The sequence below is a fragment of the Teleopsis dalmanni genome, chromosome 1 (genome assembly GCF_002237135.1).
Source record: "Teleopsis dalmanni isolate 2A chromosome 1, ASM223713v2, whole genome shotgun sequence".
Taxonomy (NCBI): Eukaryota; Metazoa; Arthropoda; class Insecta; order Diptera; family Diopsidae; genus Teleopsis; species Teleopsis dalmanni.
Window position 1 is genome coordinate 69,078,264 of NC_051846.1, and position 21,475 is coordinate 69,099,738.

The window sequence follows — 21,475 nt, forward strand, 5'->3', positions numbered from 1 at the left end:
TTAAAATTGTAACAATCGTATCGTATACCATACTAATGAGTTATGGTATTATTCTACTATTTATTATTAGAATATTTTCTATTTCAATTTTTCCATTGTATATATAACAGATGTAAAACTAATAAACAATATCACATCTGATATTAATCTTTGTTTTAAATTTGTAGTTCAAACAAGGATATTTAGAATAATTAGTTCTAAAGATACTGTATGTGGTTACTAGATTATGTGTAAATTTTAGAAGTATCTGGTGGTATATTTGTAGCTGGTTACACTACAGTACAATGAAGTCGTGGCTCTAACGATAACTATAAATAAAACAATCCTGAACATTTATTTGTATATACTCAATTCAAATCTTGGAAAGTATAATCGGTGTCACAAATATCAAGAATGATGAATCAAATCAAATGAAAAAATAATATGCAATTAACATTATTGTTAAGCATACCGTTAAAGTATTTATAAGAATACAAGTAAAATGCTTAAGAAGGCTTTAAAGAGCATGTGTACAACTCTCTGATGAGAGACGTTATAACACCTATAATATAATAGCATTAGAAAAGTACAATCGTCTGAACGAAAATAATGATAGTGTGTTTAAGTTAAACACTCTCCAAGATTTTTGATGTTTTAGGCCTCATAAAAAACAGAAAACAATGAAAAACAACATTTGTGTGAGTTGACTGACAGTCATCGCTAATTCCACATCTTTTATTCTTTTTTATTACTCTCTCTATTACTCTGAATATATATATCAGTATATAGTTTATATAGTCTCTAGCATTTTTACTGCGTTCAAATCATCTCGACAAACATAAAATACTTTTTTTTTCGCAATAATCTAAAATTATATATAATAAATTAGATTTTTTTTAAAACTTATACTTTGTCTGTTTCATGCAAATAAGCAAACTTTGAATAAACATTTACTTGACATTAAAAATATTCATAAATACTATGTGTAAATTTAGTTATGGAAAGCTATCCTTCTTCAGCAGAAAGGTTGCTGGTGGGATATTTAAAGGGTCACCATGTATTGAGTTATCACATTAAAAAAGTGGGTCTGTCCGAAGAGATAGATTGTCGTCTCTGCTTAAAAGCAGACGAGACTTCCAGTCACATTCTCTGTGACTGCTCAGCCTTGATCTGTGCCAGGAGGAAGTTACTGTGTCGAGAACTACACTCCCCACCTGACATTAGGAGGTCCTCAACAGCCCACATTCTGACATTCAGTCCAAACATCATGGTTGCAGTGTTCCGCTCCATTAGGAGCTGGTACTCCGCTTATTCCTATTCCTATGTGTGAATTTATTAAAAATTAAACTTATTTTAACATTTTAAACATGTGTAGTCACTAAATGATATGTATCTACTCCGTAAAAAGTTTCCAAAAATACTTAAAAACTTATAAATTTCTTTCAATTTTAAACAAAGCCTTTCTTTTTACTTTGAGTGTAATAATTTTATGGAGTTTGGGATACACTGCTTTCATTGAGCTTAATAAAAATAATCAGAAAATGTCTGGAAAAAAAATAAATAAAAATATTGCCACTAAACCTGAATATGAAAATATTGTCTGAAGGCAAAAAGCAAACGTCATAGCATTTGCACTCTTGGAAAACGTGACCATTTCCTGCATTTCGAATTTCAAATTCCAAATGCCTAATGTTGGTGTTGGCCAAGATGCTGCGCGTGTTGCCGTATAAATTTGTACACTATTTTCCTATTATATTTTTTTTTCCAGATATTTCTGAAGCTCTTCCTTTTATGAAATTTTGTAAAAAATTTACAAAAGTCTCTAGAAAGAAATGGAAATATTGGAAACTTTTAAAATGCATTAGGAAAAAAACATTACCCATTCTTAGGCGGTCTAACAATCTACAAAATACTTTCTACAAAAGAGTACTTAAGATTTGAATAACACTTTTAGAATGAATGCAATTAGTTAGATATAATTGGTTTCAAAAAAGTAGTTAAAGTTACTTTTATATACTGCATTCTTAAGTCTTAAACGAAAAGTGTTTGGTATGAATTTTACAGTAATTAAGTTTTTTTGTCCTATTTTCACTGACATAAGATATTTTGGCATTGTAAGTAATCTCAGTGAAATGCAGACAATAGATAGTTAAAAATATGCTAAGCTGTTACTAAAATAAACATACATTTTTTAAATGATTTTTTTTATAAATTTAATATACTTTAAATGTAAAGTGAAATATTATCAAGATTACATTTTCATTTAATGAAATGCAAGCGCGCTAGAAGTGAGAGAAAATGAAATTATCTTAGAAAAAGTAAATAAAGTCAATTATTTAAAAAAAAAAAAAAATACTTTACGAATAAATTATAAATCAATAGTATGAAATTAAATAATAATCAGAACAAAGCAAGTTTATTACTTGAGTCTTTTGTACTATTCACCGACTGCAATGTATCTAAGCTAAATTGTAATAAAATAAAATTTGTATTTGGCCATTTCATGTGATAGAAAGTAATTTGGAACATTTTATTAACAAAATTATGTTCACATAATGTAGAAATTTCAAAGCTAATAATACTTTTAATGTTCAGTTTCAAATAAAATAGAAGTTTTACTGCTCTTTTTTCATTACTCAATTGAACAGTTAAAAATTGCGCTTAAATAGACTTCACTTTCTGGTCTGCTGTAGTGTTCGGTAACAATTAGGTTGTTTGATTTAATTACCCTACTGAACAGTTGGGCTGTAATTCGATAACTGATGACAAAGTGAACGTTTCAGCAGCTATAATTAAACTTAATTAGCTTTAAAGTGTTTTTATGGCGTCAAAACCTCAAAATGCCTGAATGAGTTCGAAACCTGCAGAGGTGAAATAAGACAAAAAAGTGAATGCTTGAGGTATCGATTACACTGTATCTCTTAAATGTTGTTGTGGAAACATAGTTATTGATATTACGAGTTTTAAATTAAAATATAAGAAGAAAAAATAAAAGAAAATAGCAGCAAACGAAACTTTGAAAAAATAATGTCTATACGTATACTAAACTGTTTAAAACGAACAATTTCTAACAATACAGCTTGGTACTGTGCATGCTGACCTATTTTAAAATGATTTATGAACAAAAATATTAATATTTAGTACAAAAAATCTAAATAAAAATAATAAATTAAAAAAGCCAGAAAACTCTAATATAAAATGAACACGCACCGCCTTTAAAGTCTTTAAAGTCTTGCAGGTAGCTAGCAAAGTTCTTAAGCGTCGACTTAAATAATACGCACTAGAATGACAGCAGGAAATATACTGTATATATACAGTATATAGCTTTAAATTGATAATATTATTAAAATATTATTGCAACATCTCCAATGATACTTCAGAGTTAATTAGACGCCATGCTGAGTTTTAAGCTGCTCTCTCATTAATAACAGAAATCCAATAATTTAATGGACACACACTGCAAGAATTTCAATCTAAAAAGGTATTAAGAAATTAGAACAAGTGAAACATGTCGTAAATAATTACCTTCATAAATTACAACAAAAAAAAATTAATAATAAAATAAAACTAAAATAAAAATTATAAGATTTATTAACATATTTAATGAAATGCACGCCTACAACAATATTTGTAGACAGAAGAAAGCTAACTAACCACGCGTTAAAAGTTTAAAAAATATTAATTTATTAAAATTCAAAAATAATTATTTTTTTAATTAGTAAACCGTAATTTCAGTAGTAATTAATTTGAAAAACTATATTTTAATTTATTTGTTATTTATATCAAGAATTTGTTATCTTGTGTATTGTGCGAAGATGCCAATATAAGAAGAATTTATTTAGAAATTTCTTATTATAACTAAAAGAATAATTTAATAAAGATTTATATTAAAAAAAAAAACTTAAAAATTTCATGTTAAATAATAAATGAGTTTAGACAACGCAATCCCAACAACTTTCTCTATACAATCCATACGCGCAACTCATAGCTGCCCACAGCACATATGGAGAATGTATCTAAAGTATGAAATTTTTAAGTTATGTATTTCATGTTCACTATCAATTATTCTTGATCTTATCTTGTTTGTGTTTGTCTTTAGGATTTTTGGCAAAATGTAAACAAGCTGATACGTAGCTTCTGGTTGAGCATGTATAAAACAATTAATAACATATATGAAAAATAAATAACAAAACGAAAAAAATTTTTTTTTAATTTGAACAAATGTTTATCCAATGATAAATGTATTAAAAATATAGCAGCGAAGTATTTAACAAAAGAATTTGCAGTGAAGATGGGTATAGGTATCTCTTTATATTGAGAGTATACCGAATAAAGGGAGCTAGTGGATATAACATACATGAATGAAGAAAATATAGGTAACAATAGGTATCTACAAAATTATGTAAAGAAGTGAAATGCTTGAAATATTTTAGAATTACAAATAACTGAAGATTGGTATTATTTGCAAAGCTATTTATCTAAACGTAGATAATGTTTCTAGTAGAAACATATTTCATGCTTTACAATAGTAATGTCAAATTTTTCTGAACAATTTCGGTATAGTATAATTTATCACCAGAATAATGTTGAATTTTGACATACATTCTAATATTTAGTTCTCTACTTAATTCTAGATTTTAATTCATTCGGTATTGGAACTAGGGCGTAGGTCCGATAAAGATATACTATTCATTATACTTAAGCGCACACTCAAACCCTTTCACCATTGCATTTATTAAACGTTTTTTCAGATTTGTCTAAGTAATTAACATGACTGAAGAAGTATTCCTAGAAGTAGTATTCCAAAAAGTATAACAAATAGTTTTCTCTTTTCACACACATACTACACATATCAATAAAAAAGTTTATTGATATTTGATATGTATTTACATCTTCTATGCCAGAGGATGTTCAGAAAAGTAAGTTTTAAAAAACATTATTCTTCTTAATTTACTAAGATTGTATATATAGAAATTTTCTCCTGATTTTAAAGTGATTAGCTGAAATTATAATTGTCAGTACTTTTCATTATATTAGTAGTGTGTGCTAATATTATTCCCTTTATTTTTCTTTTCAAGTTTGCACCACATTTAGTGATATTAGTTAGCACTTTCACTCATTTTTGATGCTATTTTTCCATTCTATTCATTTAATTGTATATATATATATATATGTATGAGTTAACTTGAGAATTGCGTGATTGTGTGTGACTTTAATAGTATTTGAATGTATGACGAAGATCAAATTATCCTCTTTTTTGATAGATATTTGATATTTTGGGTTAACTTTATTATTATCAAATAATATTTCCACAGAAAACTTTACAAATTCAGTTTTAAAGTTTTCTGAAATTGATTGATTTGAAATTTGATGGCTTAATTTTCAATTTTTTATTTCTGTTACGCATTAACATAAGCGACATAATTGATTGTTAAGTCTTAAATAGACCAACACCGTTTCAAATGTTGAAGATTCCACACGATAACATCTTCTTCACTATAAAGTCATGTGTATATATACCTATTTCAATTTTATGTATTTTTTCAACGTTTTTATAAAAATACTGATATACTGTTCTAAATAGCTAGATAGCGTTTAAATTGCTAATTGCTACCTATTTAGATAGCTACAGTTAGATTTAACTAGATAGCAGTTAGTTAACTAGATAGCTAAATAATATATAGTTCGATAGCTATCAAACTAGATAGCAGTTATATAGATAGATTGTTCTATTGCCTTAAGTTTTTTTAATGCTAAAAATTTATTTATCCCCAATTCTTTATAACTTTATACAAAATAAATCTAACCAAGTCTCATTTATTCATTATTCTACCGTATATAAGTAAAGGGTTTAAAAATCACTTTGATAGTTTGACAAATCCTAAACTTCTATTTAAAGAATGGTCTTGAAGCTAGTTAGAATGGTGCAAAAAATAAAACCTTGGTATGATTAATCTGAGAAATTTTAAATAATTAAATAATTTATAATAATAAATTAAAAATAATAATAATAAATAATAATTAAATAAAAATAATCTTAATAGTCTGTCCTTTTGTGTACATCTTTTTTCCCATGCTTTTTATTCCATTTTGCTTGTCATTTCTATGTTTTTCCTGCTTTCTGCATTTTTATTTTTCGACATAATAGCAAATATTTTAAATTTAAGAAAACTATATGAAATAAATTGATAATCTTGTGTTACTTTAAGATACATCAACCACTAAACAGTGTTTTTGGATGTAATCGTATCTTACTCACATTTGATTCTTATATTTTAACATGAAAAATATAAACTTTTCACCATAATTAGTCTTGGAAAGTAATTTATTTTTGTATCCGCATTATAGACTTAATTCGCAACATCATTAAAACTTGAACTGCTGAAGTTTCAGCAGCTTTACTTGGATTATTTAACTCCAAACGGATTAATGGAGTTTAAGGCAACCGAATCGACCGCATTAGTGCACATAATCCAACGTGTTATAACTGAAAATCCTTGAGTCATGGCATTGGTATGGCAGAAGTCTTACGGTAAATATTTGACAATTAAATATAAGTTATATTGCGTTTTCCTGATGCACCAGAGAACAGACAGAAAGACAAGCAAAAATACGGAAAACATAAAATTATTTTCGCTTTTGTAGTCTTTTTTTGGGTGCAGATATGTAAAATTCGTTGTCAACTTGGCCGGTACCGTTCCGTCATGCAGTCAAGCAAACAGAACATCAATCATTGAAATCAGTGCAGCGTTATGAAACTAAGAGCACAAAAAAAAACACAATCGAACAAAAACAAAAAATCGAAGACTGAAGATGGAAGATTGAAGTTTGAAAAGTTGTTACTTGTATCTACGCACGGACATTAAGTACAAATGCGAGTTGAAACAATTTTAATTAATTTTCTGCTTAGTTTCACGCCGCTATGAGCAGCAGATTGATGCAATTCCAAATTGCAATTACTAGTTAGACATTCAAATGGCAATCCTTTCATTATGTGCACTTATGCACCAAATGCATCACCATAATTAAACGATTTTGGAGCAATCTTTTGATTCGCACATAATTGCCAACCCCCCTCCAGCAAAATCTCTGCTCTCGAAAACTACTCGTACGGCGTACAACCATTGCTCATCATTTAATTCACAAAATTCTTTTTCATATACATTTTGTTTTTATTTGTTTTTTGAATTTGCAGATGCAAATGTGAGTATTTTTATTTTCTTTGGTTAAACTCACTCCATTGGCTTGATTCGATCTTCCTGAATGCAGTATCTCAATTCGAGATACAACTTTTCGTGCTATTCGCTGCAGTCGTAGTGGTTGGAGCATTTATCAATGCTGCCATCTAGAAGTCGTCAGTATGTTCTGCAGGCGAAGTAAATTACTTTGGAATGCCAAATATTTTGGCCCAAATGGCCAAAAGCACCACGCATCAGTGTTAACAGTTACGTGACTGCCTGCTGTGCGTATTTCAAGCAACTGCTGCACTGCAGTTAAAACGTTTGAAAAGAACTGCGTCTTCTCAGTTTTGCAGTTGCACTTTTTTACTTCAGTTTCTGTTAAATTGGGCAAGTTAGCAAAGTTAGCCAAGTTAGCCAAGTTAGCCAAGTTATCCAAGTTAGTGAAGTTGGCAAAGTTGGCCTTATGTGTTAAATGCTGTTCTATGGATAACCGTTAAACGATGCATTAATCTGTTAAATTTTTATTTATTTTTGAAATGTTATCAATTTTAACGCGTTTTCTGCTGTTTTTACTTAAATGCATGTGTTCTTTTTCTGTTTTGAATATTTTTCGTTCAAGTTGCCTTTATGCAATCAATTAAAGATGAAGATTAAGTACATTGCGATAAGAGTTGACAGCTCCGTATATATTGGGCCGACAATCGGACTGTCAGATACTTTATTATAACAACTCTATAATATATGCAAAGAATTCTGAGCTCTTTTTTGAAAATTTTTTATAAAAAAATTTTTTTTAAATAAATTTAAATAAAAATGTAAAAAGTGATGACATGAAAAGTTACTAAATATTTAACCTAATTATTAATGAAGACGTTTAAAATCAAAATTTTCTTTTTCGACTAATATTTCTATTGTTAAAACCATAATTTATGGCTTCAAAATATTATAACGAAATTTTTCACTCTATTAACAGGGAAGTATTTAAACATTTTTAACCTAAAAATGAAAATTTATTGGTAACTTTTACTAATTTAATTAATCTATTGTTAAATAAGCGTCATTTTTGTGATAATAAATTATATTACTGATTTTCACAAAGTGTAATTTTCTTTAAAAAAAGTTTTTTAAAGAATGTTAGTTATGTGAAGGAAGTTGTTATTTGTTAAGAATTCGATATATGCTGATATCATCTTAATTAGGTGATACACCGAAATAACTTAGTCGTTACTGAACTAATTTTTCGATATTATAACAAATAGTACTGGCAAATTAATAACACCTTAAGTATTATTCAGCTTATAGATACAGAAAAACTTATGTCTGTGCTGAACACAGAACACCTGTGCTGAACACAGGATTCTTTTTTAGGATTCTATTGCCATAAATAATTAAATAAAGCAATTATATTTGATAAGTTATTATAGTGCCATTCACACCATTGTAAAAAATGTATATGTTTATCTCCGTATTCGTAGTTTAATTTATTTCACAAATATGTAGTAATAAGAAATATTTTCTTTTTCTACAAACATAACATGTTTCTTTGAAAGAAAATTATTAAAATTTCTCATAAAATAATTGCTTCTATGTAAGAGAACTCTCAGAATTGCAAGATTTATAATATAGTACTGCTCTCAATCTACCGCGATTCATTAGTACACCCTTTAATTCTTTGCTACTTTGCAGCATATTTAGTAATACTTTGTTATGAGCACTTTACAATATATTTAGTGATGTTAGTTAGCATTGTTCCATTATATGTTTTGTTTCTTTTCACCATATTTAGTAATTTTCACAATATTTAGTAGCATTAGTTAGTAATTTGTACTATATTTAGTGATGTTTGTCAGCAATTTTACTTGTTTTGGAGACTGCTTTTGAAAATTGCTGTTAGCCAGCACTTTTACTTTCGCTCAATTTTCTACATATATAAATGAGTTCAACATGAGTTATGAAGTGTGGCGTTATTAATATAATATTTAAATGCATAAAAAATATAATGTTCATCCACAACTTTAAGAAATAGTTAACATTTTTTGTGATTTTATCTCTATAAACTAATATAATATATAAGCACAAAAATCGAAACTTCTATGTAATTGCATGATTTGGAAATACATCCTATTAAATAGTTATCAAAACTATTTCATTATTTTACTTAAATTTTTAAATTGCTATTATAGATGGAATAGGTATACTTTTCGGCATATATGAACCACAGCTAACTCAGATGAAACACTCTAAAAGTGAAATTTTCTTGTAGTTTATCGAGCAGCTTAGGTCATATACTGACAATAACTCTGTAAATGTTAACTTCTAAGTAGGTTGATATCATGTTAAAAAAATAAAACGCACTGAATAAAAATCAGGTGCTAGTTGTCAAAAGCATTGTAACTAGATTTTGTATTCCTCTTATCAAAGCTCCAAAAACATCTTTTTTAATTGGTTCGTGTTCTGGTGTTTGTCTATTCATGTGAAAAAAGCACGCTGTATATAAATCAGCTGTCAATTACTAAAATTTAGGCTGCTAGAAACATGGTTACTAATTCAAAAATCAATTCTCTGAAAGAATACATTTTACATTGAAGCTCAATCGAACATTGACTGTATGCGTGTGTGAAACCAAAGAGTTTGATTTATAATTAATGCAATGTTCTTGTATAGTCATTCTCTTGGTAATGATAACATGTACTAAATATGAATCAGTCAACTGTCCACATTGTTAATATTTATTAATAAAATATTATTAACTTAAGAATCAAGCCTCTAAAAAGAAAATTTATACTTATACGGTCCTAACATCAACTTAATCGCAAAAAATTCATACAATCACGACATGCTGTGTTACAGAATCGGGAAGCGTTCAGAATGCAGTACCGAGCGAACCAAGGGGTCTGTACCGTTCAGTACAGTTATCACTATTAAGAACAACATCACAGCGATGTTCTTTATCTATTTAGCTATCTGAAACTTAATCAAAAATTTGATTAATATTAATTTGAAACATGTAGTCATAATAAGTTATTAAAAAGTAATGAACTTTATTTAATTATTTGAATGTAATTATTTTCTTACTCCATACAATAATGAATATAAAAGCAATTCTTATTGGCATTTTCTGAAGTAGTCGTCAATGCCTAAATGAACACAGACAATATATATTCCTTGTTTTTTTTAATGACTTGAATTTTCTAAATTAGTCGTCAATGGTTAAATAAAGACTTAAATTGGCTTCTGAATTCCTCGTTATACTTAAGTTTCTATATTGTGTAATTGAACAGCTTTAACAGCATGAGTTCTTCATATGATATTATGTATTATCAATATATATTGAAACTAATAGCACAATAATATTTCCTCTCACTTAATTCCAAAATACTTAAGCACTAAAACTACATTCTTGTATTTCAAAAAAATATCATATTTTAAGAATTATAACCAATAAATTTATTAATACTGTATTTTATTGTATACGAATTTGACAAAAACGCTGTAAGCTCTTAACTTATGTACCACATTACTGCTTCTGTTGATTTTTTTGTCTTCTTAGGTATGTTAAATTTTATATTAATCTCACATAAAATACTTTATTAAAACCAGTTCGAAAAGGGTTTTCAGTATTCAAATAGATTTGCCTTCGTCTTATGTATCCGTCTGTATATCTAGGCACGAGTGTCTTTGTTCTATCAATACTAGCCATAATCAACAAGCCCGAAAAGGTTATTGACAAATGTTTAGCGAAAGATTAATGAGTTTGAAAAGTAAAATCAACGCAGAACGACAACAATTAATCTTCATTAAATTTAAAAATTATACTATAAAACTGGTAGGAATTATATAAAAATATTTTAATATTAAAATGTAAAAGTATTAGAAGTAGATGAAGGCGTTACCTCAGACAATATAATAGACTATTTCGCCATTATGCGCGTTATACTGAATTATGAAGTAAATTAAGGCAAAACCAAGTTAAGAGTTTATAAATTAGCTGTATAAATTGATTGAATATATTTAAATTATTGAAAAAATTTATTCAAATATTAGAATTTTAATACACATTTTTCTTTTACAAATTTTAGTTTACTTTTTTTGGTTTATGATTGATAACTACATATTTAATTAAGAAAATATTTTATAAATTTATTTTTTATTAAATATTTTTCTTTGACTAACAAATACAAAAAGATATTACAGTAGTCACAATTCATTTACGAATATTAAACAATTTGAATATATCGAATTAAATTGAAATATAATACACTTAATCCACTATTAGTTTAATACACCACATAGCTTGTATATCAGAGATTTATATCAATATCAAATTAACAGCAAATTTTGCTTTCAAACTAATTAATTGCCATTTATTTTCAAATAAAAACGTCAAGGAAGTTAAAATCATAAAAATCACATAAAAATCTCGATAACCAAAGATGGGTTAAATAAAATCAAACTTTAATTATTTTGTTGGTGTGATATTTTTAAATAGTTTGGATATTGTAACTATTGACCTAATAAAAAATATATTACGATCTATTAAAAGTCAAGATCGCGATCAGGTACTATTTAATGTTTGCACCTTTTTATTTTAATTTAAATGATTATATAAATCTTGGATTAAACTTTAACGTGGGAAATTTAGTCGTTCACTATTTTCAAATCTCGATGGATTAATTTATTTAGATCAATTCAAAGCTAATATATAATTATTATCTAATTTGCATAACGATTTTTTTCGTCGTTAATATTATTTAAACTTACTTGTAATTAAAATAAAGCTTCAATATTAACAATTTGGTAACAAGCTCAAGTTTTATAAATTGAAAGATGAGTTTGGCAATTATATTTTAAATAGCCATAATAAATTTATGTACGTTCAAAACATTAGTGATATACAAAATTTATTTAATCAATTTGATATCTCTATAATGAAAACATAACCAAACATGCATTAATACTTATATTTTTATTAACAAAATTATTAACAAAAATATTTATAAGTTTCATCTTACGCTTCTTAGAAATCCACATTCGTGATGCCCACAGAATTTTTATTTCCCTGTTTTTAGTTCTTTGCGATGTTTCATTGTAGCAGAGCAATGCATCAATGAAACTATGATGAAACATCTGAGCCACGCATGTCTCGAAATGAAAACAAAACCTAAGTAAGAGTTCGTAAAAATAAGTAATCCATAAGGCAATAACAACAGGAATAACAACAAACAAAATACACCTAAACAACATTTACCACTTAAAAAAAATTAAGAAGAAAATAAAAAAAAATGATGCCAGCAACAAACGCTAATGCAACATCCCAAGAAAACGCAACAACACACAAAGCAACATTAACTTCGCATTCATGAGGACGAAAGCCAGAACAACGTGGACGGTTGGATGGTTTCGATTGGATTGGTTTGGATTGGATGGCAGTGTTGTTTAAGGCATATTTGTATCTATATCTACGCGCTTTATTTATTTATTATTATTATTATTATTATTTTTGTTGCTGATTTTATTTATTTACTTTTTTTCGTTACTAAGTTGGCATGAAAACTTTCAAGTTCAAGAACCAGTTGTGGTCGATCTAAACTGTTGTTCTGTTGGTTCTAATAGAGAACGGCCTGGATGCTGCTGAACTGCAAAATACAACTTGGCTACGAATTTATTTTGCCGCATTCTTTGGCACAAGTTTTTGCATTTTTTTTTATCTTTGGATTTCCTTTTGTGAAATATTTTTACTTAAATTTTTATATTACAATTTTTTTTATTTTTAATTTTTTTTTCTGCTTAAAGCATCCTTAGTGAATAATCAACAACTTTGTTGTCGTTTACTGGCTTTAAAATTTGTGCACAGATGCGTAACGCAAATTACTTTTATGATATTTCTTATTTTGCATAATTCACTGTAAATGTGCGTAACTAAAGATAAAAAACCTTTCAATGATTCTAAAAACATAGCAATGAAATGTGCACATATTTCTGACTCATAGTTTGCAGATAGATTTCAGAAGTTAATTCAGCTTCTTCATTACATACTCGTAGTATATATATAATAGAATTTTAGTTAAATAAGTTTAAATGATTTAATTGCTTAAAGAGAAATTAAAATCGTTTTCATTTAAGTACGTTTTTGTTTTAATTTTTTTTTTTTGATATATAATTATTAGCCCGGGGTCACAATTGCATATAATCTCATGATTTTAATCACATTTACCCACAGCAATTGCGGGTAATCAGCATTTAGTGCACATTTCAGTTACTGTCATTAAATTTTACTCCAACTTCATACACAGCAACACGCCCATTTATAATAAAACATGTTAATATGCTGAAATTAAAATTTTTGTAAAACACTCCAAAAGCACTCAGGAAGATATACGAAGAACAATAAAAGGCCTTTAAAATGGGCAGACGCGTAATTATACGCACGCATGAATGTCGTTCGTCGTTCTTCACTGACAGATTCAACCTTCACAAGGTTTCACAAAATTTTATTCACAAATTTTCTCCTTTGGCTAACAAAAGAAATTTTATATGAATTTGCAGCTGCTCTTGAGGAAACAACAGTTTAAGTTACGTTTTAGAATCTTTTTTATTTTTTTTTTTTTGACTTTATTTTATAAATTTTTTACCTTTTGTTATGGCATTAATTATCCACCATAAAAAGCTTGCTCGGCAAGTTTGTGTCTTAAGTCTTTTATTTTCGAATATTTTCAAATGTTGCTAAAATTCTGAAGTGGTTAGACATTGTTTTCATTTAACCTTAAAAACATGATGGTATAATTTGTGAGAAAAGAAAACTGTTTTTAAATTTAATGATGGAATACGTGTGATCTGCAGAAACCAATAAAATAAAGGCTATTTTATTATTAGGTTCAATTAAATTTAAATTAATTTTTTTTAAAATTAAATATGACAAAGAAATTTTTTTTTAATGGGTAAATAGTAATAGTAGTAAATAACAATATAATACAACAATAAAAATTTTATCCCTAACTCAATCCCTAATCCCTAACTCGCTAATTTAATTAAGCGCAAAAATTTGCAGTAAATAATATTCTTACAAAACTGTGGTAAAAACTCCATCTAAATTTTGAGCAATTAGTCGATGGCGAAGGAATGAACTTGTGTATGTGGAGGCAATGTTGTACAGTAGTTAAAGAAAAGTTTCTAAAGTGACATCGTAACTACCTTTTGTTTTCCTTCTTTAGTATTTGATATAATAATAGAGCACGATCACGATTTTAAGTCTTACGACCTTACGGATTTTTGTAAAATCCGCTATTCTAAAAATATTTCCACTCGATATTTCTATTCAATGTAATATAGTTTTTGTTAACAGTTGTTTGTGTAATCAGTGTAAAAAAACTTTATATATTTATTGTCGTTAGATGACTGGTTATATTTACTGCTAGTGTAAGTAGTTTAAAAGTGTAAGTCTCAATATCTGGAGAAGCAAGCTTCTCCATTTAATCGTTTTATATTTCATTTAGCTCTTCCCGTCTATCTGGTTTAGTTTTAACTAGTCATTCAGCACACATATTATTATTTGTCGATTATTATTTGGTTATTTGTCGATATCACAACAATATGTTGTAGAGCTGTCATATTAACTAAATTATTAAATATAAATTTTCTTTGTTTGTAATAAAGAATAACGTTTGTTACGAAATATACTAATAAATATATAGCAGAATGAAACAAAATTTTATTTATATCGGCTGAGATTAAGATATAGCACCTATATAAAATACCGATGTTAGAGTGTTATTCTGAAAAATTTTTTTTTATTTTCTGATGTATATAACCTGCGATCAATGGAGTTGGTTGGTTCAGATTTAGTTGCAATTTTTGTATAAAGCGGTATATATTTTCTCAGAGAAACTTTTTTATTTCATTAATACATCCACTTCTAATTTAAAAGCAAATATTTGTGGAGAAATGGTTTGGAGAGAAATGGTATCGATCTAATGGAACTAGTTGTTCTACAAACTGACACTATATCTTATTCTTGTTTATATGCACTTCCATCCATACCACGAGCTCCTTCAACTTTAAAAGCTGAGAACATACTTATATAGCTGCTCTTACTCTTTTTGTATATTATACTATACACATGTTTTTATATATTAATTACATTGTATATGTATTATCATATAAATGAAATCTCAACGTAGATTGAAAATAGTGTTTAAAGATTATTTAAGCTTCTGTGAACTTAGAGGTAACATCTGTACCATTTTTCTTTGCTTGTCAATTTTTAGCACAAATAATTTTCTCTTATTTTACAGTTGTCAGCTGTCAAGCTGACCTAATTTCAGCCTAAAATTAAATTTAAAAATTAAATTTAAGTTGTTATAACATATTGTATTACTATTAATTCCTTCTTCAATTAATTTAATTTTTTATATTAATACAGTATTTTACAATTTATAAGACATATTATAGTGCTTTTTGAATTATAAAACAATCATATTCTATATGAATTTTTTAAATTGATATAAAAATTTTTTTTTTTATAAAATCTGAATATGAACAGACTATTTCAATACAATCCTTATTCAGAAGATTTTTTTATGTCACTAAAGACTTACTTCCTAAATATAATAAATTGACTTGCATTTATTTCAATGAATTTAACTTTATAAGATTTTTAACTTATTGTTACCTTATACCATATAACATATATACCATAAATTCAATAAGATAAAAAGAAAAAACTTTTATTTGATTGACATTTAACTCTAAATTATTATAATTTAAATTATTAATGCACCTTTACGATTACTCCAAACTTTTCTTCGGTAGCGACAAAGCAGCAAGAGACGAGTTAAGATTGATTGCTTTTTAATGCCCGCACTTGAAGAACATTCACTATACTTATATATTCTATATATGAAGTCTACTACTAGTACGGGTAGACTACGGTACAGTACATGTAGGTATGTTTTTATATATCCACACAAATCGCTGTTGCAAGCTTAGTAAAACTAGTTGATTGTCTGTGCAGGAAAAGAGAAAATTTTAGAGAATGTCAAAGATTTATGACATAATTTATTAGATATGAAGACATATGCATTTCTTTAAAATTCGCATTTAAAATTTTTATGATTTGTAAAGGCAAACTTAGGAGTGCCAAGGTTAAAAAGTTGCACTTTGAAGTTGTACGCAATTTTGGGCAAAAAATAAATATTTATTTTATAGTTTGCTTATTTAAAAATATAAATATTAAATTAATTGCATATATTAAATTAGGGTGAGGTTATTACTTCAAGCAATAATGGTGCACGGTGACCTATAAAATCTATTGTACTATTGTATGAGATGGTAGGGTATCTGTGACAGATTTCATATATATCACGTGACTTTTCCCAAAGGCATTAAATAACGTAGTGGTATAATTATTTTTCGTAATGCAGATTTCAGTTGCGTAGGCAGTTCTGGTTTATTGTTTAACTTAACGCATTGTTACTTTAAGTATTTGCGTAGATATTAGTTTCCGACAGATTTTTGGGATACTCTAAACAACATTTTAAAAGAATTAGAGACATGATCCTTGCTAAAGGCAGTCAACTGCATCATAAGCAAGAGCTAAATAAATCGTATTTTAATTGTTAATAGCAAAGGCAGAAAAATCATTGATAGACAGACACCAAGTCTCTGTGTGCAGAAAATCCAATAATCCGCAAGATGTACTCAAAATAATATTCATCTAACTCGGATCTTTTATAATTTTTAACGTTATATTCCGTTTTCATAACAATTATTTTTATTTAAAGAAATGTTAACATTTCATATTAATTTAAATCTTAAAAAACTTAAGATTTAAAGATTTACGGAACACCTGGTGTGTATTTTAAATTTGGATACAGGATAAAACCGTTCAGGTCAAAATATTTCAAAAAATAGCTTCAAACACTACTATTCACAAGCTAGAAATTGCACAAAGCCAGGCTCTGAGAAGACTTTTCAAAGTTCCATGGTACATTAGGACGAATGACAACCTCAGGGACAACAAGATTGATCCCATCAAAAAATACATAAAGGATAGAGCCCTGAAATTATTTGCGAAATCTGACAGACTTACCAACACCGCGTTATCAAATCTCAGAATGGTTACAGGTTCCTCGGGGAGGTATGCAGATCTGAGGTCAATTATTGCTTAGTCTAATGAAGTGATAAACAATAATTTAGTCAAGGTGTAGAGAGAGGTTTTGAAGAAATCTCGAGTTAAAAAAGAGTATAAGTGCTTAAGTGCACTAGCTCAAAACAACTTCAACATAATTAATCGAAATATGATTTTTAGGAATTGAATTTTAAATGGGTTATGGGTTTGATATAAAAATGTTTTCAATATCCGAATATGCATATTACTAACTTAAAGAAAAGTTCACTACAATGAAGATATTATTTCATATCCTCAATTGTTTTGCTACTCACAATATAATCAGAGTTCAGTAATTTCTGCGATAAGATTGTGGCACATACATATAATAAGTATTTTTGTTGGATGATTATTCAAAGGAGCTTTGCGATGCATTATGAACTCTGCTCTTTATTATAATGCTGTCTGCGTCATATATTAAGGGACGCATATTATTCATTTTTTGTAATAACTTCAATTGCTTTAATATTCAAATGTCAAAAATTAACAGGCATTCCGAGATCACGATTTAAAATATGAACACAACCAAATAGTCTCGATATAATTATTTAAGTCGTATATAATATATAATAAAATTTCAAATTTATTTCAAATAATAAATTATTTTCTTTAAATAAATTTCTGAAAAATATAAATAATTATTTGCTTTTCAACTATCATCAAATTCAATCTAAACTGGTCGTTTTTAATAATGCTAGTACAGTTTAAAGCGATCCATTTTAAAATGCTTCCTCATTTGGCAACTTGACTGTCAAAGACATAATTACTTCAACTGACATAAAAAAATAATTAATTATTTTAACTCCTACAACTGTAAAACATTAAAAATTTTATAATTAAAACAAATTATTTATTTTCTCTTACAGGTACGTCGCCACAAGTAATTTAACAACGAGTTACGTGTATCTCAAGCCATAAGCAGTTACCCACAATTCCAAAGAGGTAAAAAGTGCATTGTAATTCATAATTATTTTTTTTAATTTATGCGTAATTCATTTATATTCTATTTTAACTACGAGGTTGAAATGAGACTCAATTATGTCTGCTTACAAGTGCAAATCAGCAAAGTAATTACAACAAGAAAAAATGTTTAATAATTTAATTAATGCAATCATTCATATTTGCTGTAGAATATATGCAAGAAGTCCGTAATATTTTCAAGAGTTTCTCTGGTTTAATTACTCAGCATATTGAGTTTTATGATTAATTATTCATAGTTCAATTGATGAACCAAATTAATTAGGTGTCGGCGCAGTAAAGTAGAGTCGTACTACTTATCAGTAAATCTCATTATTAACTGTAAACTAGAAACTATTTTAATTCTACAAGATTATAGTGTTTTTTATTAATTATAAAAAGATTCACAGAAATATTTTAATAAGAAATTTGATTAAAAATCAAAATTTTTCGCTTAAGCTGTGATTTTGGTTATTGAATATTTAATCAATTAGTCAGCTAAATTGAGTTAACTAAATTCTTTCTTATAATAATTCTATAATAATTCTTTTTTGAATAATTTATGTATTAAGCAATGGTGCCAGAGTTTTAGTAATTCTTTTTTGGATCGTCTTTTTAATAAACTTTTAATGTATTCTTTTTATTATAAAGTTTCTAATAATTTTTTAAATATTAAGATGTATATATTTTAGGCAATGTTGAAAATGTAGATATTTGAAAGTATTTTTGAAAAATATTAAAACTGCAAATGATTATCTATTTTAGAAATCCTAAGGATAACTTGCTTGTGCTTAAGATTTCAAACAAATTTTTTATTTCAATACATTGTCTGAGTTATACCATTAGATATAAAATACAATAGTATTTAAATATTATTTATGGCACCTTTTACAGTTCTGAATACTTTTGAAATAGTTTCTGATTATTCGTCAAAACATAGCTGGCAATGGGTCGGCCATATTTTCACAGGTGGTCATTTTTAAACCATGGAAAATTTGAGGATTATTTGCATAAACATAATCATACGCATAATCTTAAAAAGCAAAATTTCAACGGCTAACTAACTGCGTCCAAATGAAAATCATAATTCCGGGAAATACCAAGCAAAACAGAACCAAAATAGAACATATTACATGTTTTTTTAAACACAGTTCTCTATTAATTTCGTAAAAAATATTGGTAATCATGTGACTATGGCGATCAGATCGATTTATTATTTACTAAAATTTGGTGCATTTGAATTGTCATTCCATGCAATGACTTTTTCTAGATACAATTGTCTTTAAAAAATTACTTTTGGTTTTTTACTACTCCATATGTGACAATTCTGTCTGGTGAGATATCCACTAAGCGAAAACGGAGCACTCTGTAGTAAGTTTTCACAATTTAAATATACTTAGCAGTTATTAAACTAAATATATAATGTCTTACCTAATAATTCTGTTTGATATAACAGTTCTGCCAAATCAGAACTAAGAAATGGATATTATTATTATTTAAAATTAATTTTTTTATTTACATACGTATTAATTCATATTCACATGATTTAGAAAAATTTATATATTTTTTATTTGATTTTTGGATGCAATTCTTAAGGTGATTCCTTAATATACAGCATAGTTTCTTTTCAGACTTTTCATATATTTTCGTTTTAGGAGCCTTTACTCAATTAAGAGGCTTTGTTCCATAACCTTCATTAATTTTTTCGAATTTAGCATTTGATTTTACTGTAGGTTTGCATTTTTTAAATAAAATGCTAAGAAACAAGAAACGTATTAATATATCGTAATATGCTCATATAGAGGAACCTCGTTTTGCTCATTGCAGTTTGTGGAGTGCGGATATTAACTAGCTGTACAGATACACCTTGTTTGTAAAGAGTTCGGATATCTCAGGTGCATATTTTTAATTATATATTTAGGTCCTTACAACTATTAAGAGGTTCACTGACGGTATACCCAGTCTCCCTTCTTATTTTCATTAGAATGGTGTTTTACAATTGTATATGGTTGGTTTCAAGGCTAACTATAGCCTCAAATGACCACAACTTTGGAGTGGTCCCAAAAAAGGTTGATATTACCATTCCCCAGTAACTGCGATTAGACAGGTCAAGATTGCTTGTCCTCTGGATTATAGCTATACAGAGGGTGTTACGTGGATGCTGTGTATAAGTTTGGAGAAAATAAGGGCATAAAATTTGCTGACACATATCAGGTTAAATGAAATTAGAATATTTACTTTGTTGATTTTCTGAAGTATTTGAGTATATATTGAAGTGCTTGCATTGTATTACTTTATTGTATTATTGTAATACTGATAGTAATACAGTTTTTACATATAAGATGTCATTGCTGAGCATTAATTTTAATTTATATATACTCATAGTATTGTTTCGTGTTATGTTTTTCGTATTTAATATTTCAATGCTTAATTTACTATTTTAATTTTTGTTCTTTTATAATATTTTTAGTATTTTTTCTTAGCATATATATTTACTTCCATTCAAGAATATTAATTCTTATTACGAATAACAAAGAGCAGTTATTAAATATAAATAAACTTAAGCATATACATTTTAACCAAAATATAAGTAATTCGAAAATTACATGCATTAGGCCACTACGTCTACAATATATTTGAGAGGAGACTCTTCCACCTCATAGAATCGCCAGATGGCATCACATCAGTTAAATGGATACGTACAAAACAATCTATTGCTTTTCATTACTAGCGGTTATATACTTTAATTCGCATTAAGAAAGCAATTTTATTTTACAAATTATATACTATCAACTTTGTTTACAAAGCCTTTAAAGGGCATACAACACAAATGGAGAGGCAAGTATTTTAAAAGCGGCTAAGAGAAAAGAAAGTTATTTTGGGTCTTGGCAAGTGCATCTTAAGAACTTACAATTCAGCATTTAGCATTCATCATTCTTCATTCTTCATTGATGAAGAAACAATAATAATAGTAATTACGTTAAGAAAGAAAACTTCAAATCGAAAGAAATGCCTTTTGATATTAAATATTTCAGTTACTGGCACAATGTGTATGAAATTCCACAAAAGTCAAAAACTAACAATTTAAACTAAGCTAAGTGACTGGAGCTACTTTCAAGTCATTATGGCTTAATATTACCATCATTGCCATTTTAATTTCATTTTAAGTTCGCTTTATGGATTTCGTATTTCG

At 27.5% G+C, this 21,475-nt stretch overlaps 1 protein-coding gene across 1 annotated transcript in view; it reads left to right on the forward strand.

The window, feature by feature from the left end:
* Positions 1–6,373: 6,373 nt before the first annotated feature.
* The window catches only part of LOC119683980 (probable serine/threonine-protein kinase DDB_G0282963), a 41,336-nt gene continuing 26,234 nt past the window's right edge, over positions 6,374–21,475 (forward strand). Inside the window, exons 1-2 of the mRNA XM_038097892.1 lie at positions 6,374–6,511; positions 18,192–18,267. The gene's annotated coding sequence lies outside the window, so the exon portion shown is untranslated. The remainder of the gene's footprint in view (positions 6,512–18,191; positions 18,268–21,475) is intronic.